Below are 6,565 nucleotides of genomic sequence, written 5' to 3' on the forward strand. Positions count from 1 at the left end.
GTGTGTATATATATATATATATATATGCATACATATGTCTCGGTTGGAGGGGGGTTGGCAGCAGGGATATTGGGGAGGTCTGTAGCCTGCCTAGACTGCAGTTGATGAAATGGTTAGAACTCACATACATATGTGTAGATAGATAGATAGATAGATAGATAGATAGATAGATAGATAGATGGCATCTTGCTCTGTCTACCAGGCTGGAGTGCAGTGACACTATCTTGGCTCACTCCACATCCCAAGTTCCAGCAATTCTCCTACCTTAGCCTACCGAGTAGCTGGGATTACAGGCACACGGCACCACACCCAGTTAAGTTTTGTATTTTTAGTAGAGATGGAGTTTCACCATGTTGGCCAGGTGTGTCTGGAACTCCTGACCTCAAGTGATCTGCTTGCCTCAGCCTCCCAAAGTACTGGGATTATAGGCGTGAGCCACCGCGCCCAGCCTCCTGTATTAATTTCAAACTCCTTTTACTTGAATCTGTCAGTATACTGTGATAGTTGCCTCTATAAGGACCTTCTACATTTTTGCTAGGCTTCTTTTCAGGTAATTCTTAGATTTTGATGCTATTGAAAAAGGCATATTGTCTATTGAGTGTTCTAGTTACTGATTGCTTTCATCTGGCAAAGATTTTGATCTTGCTATTGTAATCTGTTGTACACCTCATTCGGAAGGCCCATTCACTTGAATCTTCCACATGCCTACTCCTTTGAATTTTCAAGACTGATAATGTTGTTATTGCTAAACATCATATATTCTTTCCAATATTCATATTCCTTATTTATGTTGATATTTATAGCTCTGACTTTGTGTCTCAATACTGATTTAAAAGCTGGAGATAATACTCTACATCTAATTATTTTCCCTCTCTTTAATAATAAGTCTTCGAACATTTAGCATTTATGTATGTTTGCTGTTGATTTTAATAAATGGAAATTTTCTTTCAAAAGACGTTAACTAAATATGTTTACCTTGAACTCATATTGAATTTCCTTCAAAAGCTTTTCCTATACCCAGTGACATGAGCACATATCTTTTTCTTCTCCATTTTGTATGTAAGGAATTACAATGAAACACGTTTCTTTTTTGTAATCTTGAACCATATTTTCTTTCCTTGGGCAGAGCCTGTTCATTTAATATGCTAATTTACGTAGGATATGTAGTGTTACGTATGAGAGCTTCCTTCACGTATTTCTTTCCATGGGGATGGGGGTGGTCCTCATCTGTTTTTTGTATCCAGGAGGGCTAGTCTGGGAGATGGAATTGTATGCCTTGGAAGAGTTGAGATAAGATGGTAGGTAGTTTTTCCTGATCATTTTGTTCAATCAGCCTCCAAGACCGCCTAAACTGGAACATTTGAGGGTGGCTTGGGCTGTGAATACTGTACTGTTTCAGTTTGTATAGTTTAATTTTTCCTTTTATTTTTGGACCAATTTGGAAATTTATTTATTTTATTTCTGCAAAGTGTTCAGTTTCACATAGGATTTCACTTTAAATGGTGTGAAATTTGCGATAAAACCTTTTCATTAGAGAGCGCCTCAAAAACCTTGAATAATAGAATAACATAATGAACCCAGAACACCTGGCACTCAGCATCAACAACCTTCAATACATGGCACATCTGGTTCCAGTTCGATGCTCACCTACTTGCATCTCAGCTGCCGGAATAATGTGGAACAAATCTAAGACGTCATTCCATTTCATCTCTAAATACCTCAATATGTTTTCCTGAAAGTTAAGGACTTCATATTAACTAAAATCCCAAAACAGTTTTCATTTCTAAAAAAATTAAATAAATGATTATCAGATGTTCAACTGATTTACACACTTATCTGGCAGACTTAAACTTTATAAAAATATGTTTATTTGAATGAGAGCCCAAACATGATATTATACAGTGATGTTTTTGTCATTATAACCCTTAACTTTTCCGTCATCTGTAGGTCCCCTCCACTGGACCTGTTTCCCTGCCATTGTTTTGTTGTTGTTGGAAAGAAACGGATCCTGCATTCTCTTCAGTTTTCCATAGTCTGGGTTTTGCTGAATGCAACACTGTGATATCCTTTATCATATTCCTCAGCCCTTCATTTCTAGGGCTACAAGATGCTCCTGGTTCATCTTGTTTATGCCCTGCCCCAGTGCTAAACTAAGCCATTTCTCCAATGGTCTGGTTCACTTCATTGGGAAACGGTTCTAGGAATCAACATCTGGGTTCTAGGTGTGCTCCTTTCTACCGGGTAGTTTTTAGTCATAGGCTTCTCTGCTGAGAACAATGAAATATATACTTGTATATATCACGTATATACACATCTGTTAAATTTATATATGTAAACATTTGCCTCTATATTAAATTAAATACGATTTTTACACTGAGGTCTTCAACTCTAATCCATTACCACAAGGATCATTCTAGCTTCCTCTCCTTGTTTATCTATAGTCAACCCCTCCATCCATGAGAAACCTGTCTCCCATCATCCACCATCCATTTAGTTAATAGTTTAACACCAGCATGCATCTACAGCAGATTCGGATTTGGTAACCCATAACGTGCCTCCGTGAGAAAAAAAAAAAAAAGCAAAAAAAGCTTGTATTGGTTAGAATGCAGTACTTCTGTGTAGTTCCTTTGGCCTTTAGTCTTACAGATTCCACTCATTTTCAACTTTATTAAGACAGTAATAATGACCTCATAATTCCCCCCACTTGTTTCACTGAGGTAATTTCATACATTTATAATACATCTAGGTTTGTGTGTGTGTGTGTGTGTGTGCATGCGCACAACATTCTGCATTCTGTCCTACAATTTTTCCAACCTCTTAAGTTATTTTTTAAATTTGCACACGTTAAGCTTTACTTTTTGTGCTGTAAGCATCTATGGGTTTTGAAAATGTCTGGTGCCCTTGTCTCGGTCCATTTGGGCTGCCCTAACAAAATACCATAGACTGGGTGGCATATAAATGACAGAATTTTATTTCTCATGCTTCTGGCGACTGGGAAGTCCAAGATCAGGTTTAACATTTGCTGACAAATTTTGTGTCTGGCAGGAACCAGCTTCACAGTTCATAGATAGCTCTCTTTCCCGTGTCCTCACATGGAAGAAGGGGCAAAGGATCTCTGTGGGATCTGTTTAATAAAGACACTAATGCTGTTCATGACGGCTCTGCTGTCATGATTTAATCAGCCCCCAAATACCCCACCTCCTACCTATTACGATCACCTTGGTGTTAGGATTTCAACATATGAATTTTCTGGAAAGACAAACATTCAGACCCAAGCAACCCTGTATCCACCATTGCAGTATCATGCATGGTAGTTTCACTGTACTAATAAGTAGCTTGTGCTCCTCCTATAGCCCCCTTGGCTCCCACTGATAGGTTTATGATATCTGTAATTTTGCCTTTTCCAGAATGTCATATAAATGAAATCTTACGCTATCTAAGCTTTTCAGACTGTATTCTTTCATATAGCAATATGAGCATAAGACTCACCCATGTCTTTGTGTGGCTTGTAACATATCCTTTTATTGACTAATAGTATCTCATTGTATGGTTATGCCATGTTTTGTTACCCATTCACCTAATGCAATATATCTTGAATGTGTCTATTTTTAGTGATTATAAAATAAGCTGTTGTATACATTCATACACAAGTTTTATGTAGAAATAAGTTCTAAGATCAGCTAGATAAAATGCTTAGGAGTATGATTGCTGAATCTTATGGTAAGACTATGTTTAGTTTTTTAAAGGAAATGCCAAATTATCTTCCAATGTCATTTTGCATTTCTACCAGCAATGAATGAAAATTTCTGTTGCTCCACGTTTTCACTAGCAATTAGTCTTGTAGTTTTTTTGGTGGGGGGGATTTCAGATATTCTAGAAGATATATAGTGGTGTCTCATTTTAGCACACAATTCTCTAATGACAAAGGACGTTCAGCACTTTCAATCTGTTTATTTGCCATCTGTGTATCTTCTTTGGTGAAACATCTGTTCAGATCTTTTGACTATTTTCAGTTATTTTTCTATTGTTGAGTTTTAAGAATCCACGTATATTATAGAGATATGTTCTTTGTCAGAAATGTGTACTACAGATGTTTACTCTTAGTCTGTAGCTTTTGTTTTCATTCTGTTTACAGTGTCTTTTGAAGAGCATAAGACTTTTAATACACTCTAATTTGGCAATTTTTTCTTTCATTGATCATGATTTTGTTGTTGAATTTAAAACACATCACCAAACTCAAACTTATGTAGATATTCTCTTATGTTTTCTTAGAGAAGCTATGTAGTTTTGCATTTTGCATTATCTCTATGATGTATCTTTGGTTAATTTTGTGAAATACCTAAGGATTTGTGTATGATGTTATAATTATCATTATTATTGTTTATGTATAGATGTCTAATTATTCAAGCTCCATTTGTTAGAAAAACTATACTTTCACCATTATTGCCTTTGTTGTAAATCACCTGACTATATATATGTAGGTCTATTTCCTAGCCCTATTCTGATTTATTAATCTATGTATCTATTCTTTGTTAATACTTATGTCCTCCACCACATTCATATTTTGAAGCCCTGTTTCCAAGGGTATCCATATTTGGAGATTAGGCCTCTAAGGATTTAATTAATTTTAAAAGAGATCATAAGGGTGGCCCCTTGATCTCATAGGATTAGTGAGCTTATAAGAATGGACACAAGAAAGCATTCTTGTGCCTACATGAGCACTCCCCACCCCATCTCCATGCACATGCACAGAGGAAAGGCCAATAAAGGACATAATGAACAGAGGGCATCTACAAGCCAGGAGTAAACCCATCGCCAGTAAATGACCACACCAGTCCTTGACCTGGGATTTCTAGCCTCCAGAACTGTTAAAAAAATTTCTGTTGTTTCACCTACTGACTTGATGGCATTTTGTTATGGCAGCCAAAGCTGACTAAGACATAGCCCCAGATAACAGAATATTTCTTCTGTTTTCTCCTAGAAATAAAATGATGTTGACGTTTAGGTCTATGGTTCATATTGAGTTACACTTTTTTATTGTGTATATCTTTTTTTAAATTTTACTTTAAGTTCTGGAATACATGTGCTGAAAGTGCAGGTTTGTTACATAGATATACATGTGCCATGGTGATTTGCTCCACCTATCAACCCGTCATCTAGGTTTTAAGCTCTGCATACATTAGGTATTTTTCCTAATGTTCTCCTCCCCTATCCCCCAACCCTACAACAGGTTCCAGTGTATGATGTTCCCCTCCCTGTGTCCATGTGTCCTCACTGAGTTACATTTTTATATGGTGCAAGATATGTTTGGTGGTTAGCTTTATGTGTCAACTTGTCTAGGCTATAGTACTCAGTTGTGTGGTCAAACACTAGTCTAGATGTTGCTGTAAAGGTATTTTGTAGATATGATCGACATTTGCAATCAGTTAAATTTAAGTAAAGCAGTTTACCCTCCGTAATGTTGGTGGGCCTCATCCAACTAGTTGAACATCTTAAGAGAAAAAAACAATTATTCCTGGAAAAGGTATTCTAACACAAGACGGTTATGTAAAAATGCTGTGTGAATTTCTAGCCTGCTAGTCTACCTTACAGATTTTTAACAGATTTTAACACCTCATAATCCCATGAGATAATTCCGTATGTATCTTTCTCTGTTCTGTCTCTCCCTTTTTAGATAGGTATATAAATAGCTAAAGTATGCATTGAAATTTGGGTTTGCATATAGATATTTCATTAGTCTGTTCTCACACTGCTATGAAGAAATATCCAAGACTGGGTAATTTAAAAGAAAACAGGCTTAATTGACTCACAGTTCCACATTGCTGGGGAGGCCTCAGGAAACTTACAATCATGGCGGAAGGCAAAAGAGAAGCAGGCACCTTCTTCACAGGGCAGCAGGATGGAGTGAGTGTAAGCAAGGGAAGTGCAAGATGCATATAAAACCATCAGATCTTGTGACACTCACCCATTATCGTGAGAACAACATGGAGCAAACTGTCTCTGTGATCCAATTACCTCCACCTGGTCCTGCCCTTGACCTGTGTAGATTATGGGGATTACAATTCAAGGTGAGATTTGGGATAGGAGACACAATTGACACCAGACACCTCTTGCAGATGCTATTACATGAAAAGTGATATTAAGCATTTATTGAATATTTAGGTAAATATTAGAAAAATTCAGCAAACAAAATATTTTACTGCTTAAATCAGTCTTCAGTTTTACCAATTTCCTTCATAAGTTTTGTTTACAACACGGCCATTTCTTTTTTTTTTTTTTCCTTTTTGTTTTTTTGAGACGGAGTTTCACTCTTGTTGCCCAGGCTGGAGTGCAATGACACAATCTCAGCTCACTGCAACCGCCATCTCCCAGGCTCAAGCAATTCTCTTGCCTCAGCCTCCCTAGTAGCTGGGATTACAGGTGCCCACCACCAAATCCAGCTAATTTTTTGTATTTTAGTAGAGACGGGGTTTCACTATGTCCTTCTTTGCCCTCCTGCCCCGTCTCTACTTGTCAGTGATGATCTTTCTGTCTCACTACAGAGACAGAAGCAACCCACAGGGTA

Source organism: Rhinopithecus bieti, unplaced genomic scaffold (genome assembly GCF_001698545.2).
Source record: "Rhinopithecus bieti isolate Rb0 unplaced genomic scaffold, ASM169854v2 scaffold_24220, whole genome shotgun sequence".
Taxonomy (NCBI): domain Eukaryota; kingdom Metazoa; phylum Chordata; class Mammalia; order Primates; family Cercopithecidae; genus Rhinopithecus; species Rhinopithecus bieti.